The following is a 925-nucleotide window of genomic DNA, read 5'->3' as shown; positions in this document are numbered from 1 at the left end:
TTCTTCAGACTCAGGCCTGGAGTAACCATGACCTATTCCTTGGCTTCTGTGAGAGAGTCAGGCTCAGCCCAAGGTGTGAAGTGGAGGTCCCATGCTCTGTGGCCACCAGTCTGTCAGACAGCTCCAGCCCGTGGCATAGAAGCAAGTGGCTGTAGTTGGCAAGAGCCCAGGCTGCTTATAGTAGCTGGTGTAAACTGTGTGTAGATGAGAAATGTACAGCAGCACCGTGCACGTGTGCTGCGGCATGCACCTGAAGACCTGTGGTAGGGTTGGTGTTGAGTATGTGGGAGCTCATTCCTCAAGCACCACAGGTGGGGAAGGCCATGTTTCCTGGGCCTTGGCTGAGTGGGAAGAGCGGCAGTCCTGGCCAAGCCTCTGTCAGTTCCAGTCAGCTGCTTCTGCCCTAACCAAACAGCAGGATTTGCTAATGTTCTGCCGCAAGTGCCTTCTCCAGAGATGTCCCTCTGCCCAGTGTTGACCCTTGAGCGCATGTTTCAGCGAGAGCTTCCAGATGCAATGCTGGTGACCAAGCAACGGCACAGTCTCCACTTTATTCTTCTTGCTTCAGTTCCTGAACGGAAGGACTGGACCTGCCCTGCACCTGCCCTGTCTGGTGCCTCCTGCTCCCTGGCAGCCTGAAATAGTTGGGGAGCACAGGGGCCACCATTTTCTTAGAGCATGTGCATCGATCCTGGCCCCTTCTCCACTGAACTCAGTTGCTTCAGAGTACAGCGTGGCCTGGCAGGAATGTGGAGACTGCTGTCCTCTCGGTGAGCCTGTAATGAGATCAGTGCAGCGTTCACAACCAGGATCCCAGGTCCTACTCTTTATAGCACATTGTCACAATGAACTGTGTGGGGTTGGTGGTAATGTCTAGACTCTGGATTTGGAGGGCAAAAAGTTTCTCACCAGCACACAGAGGTTA

The sequence above is a fragment of the Mastomys coucha genome, unplaced genomic scaffold (genome assembly GCF_008632895.1).
Source record: "Mastomys coucha isolate ucsf_1 unplaced genomic scaffold, UCSF_Mcou_1 pScaffold22, whole genome shotgun sequence".
Lineage (NCBI taxonomy): Eukaryota > Metazoa > Chordata > Mammalia > Rodentia > Muridae > Mastomys > Mastomys coucha.
The sequence above is the reverse complement of the archived record's forward strand: the minus strand, read 5'-3'. Positions refer to the sequence as shown.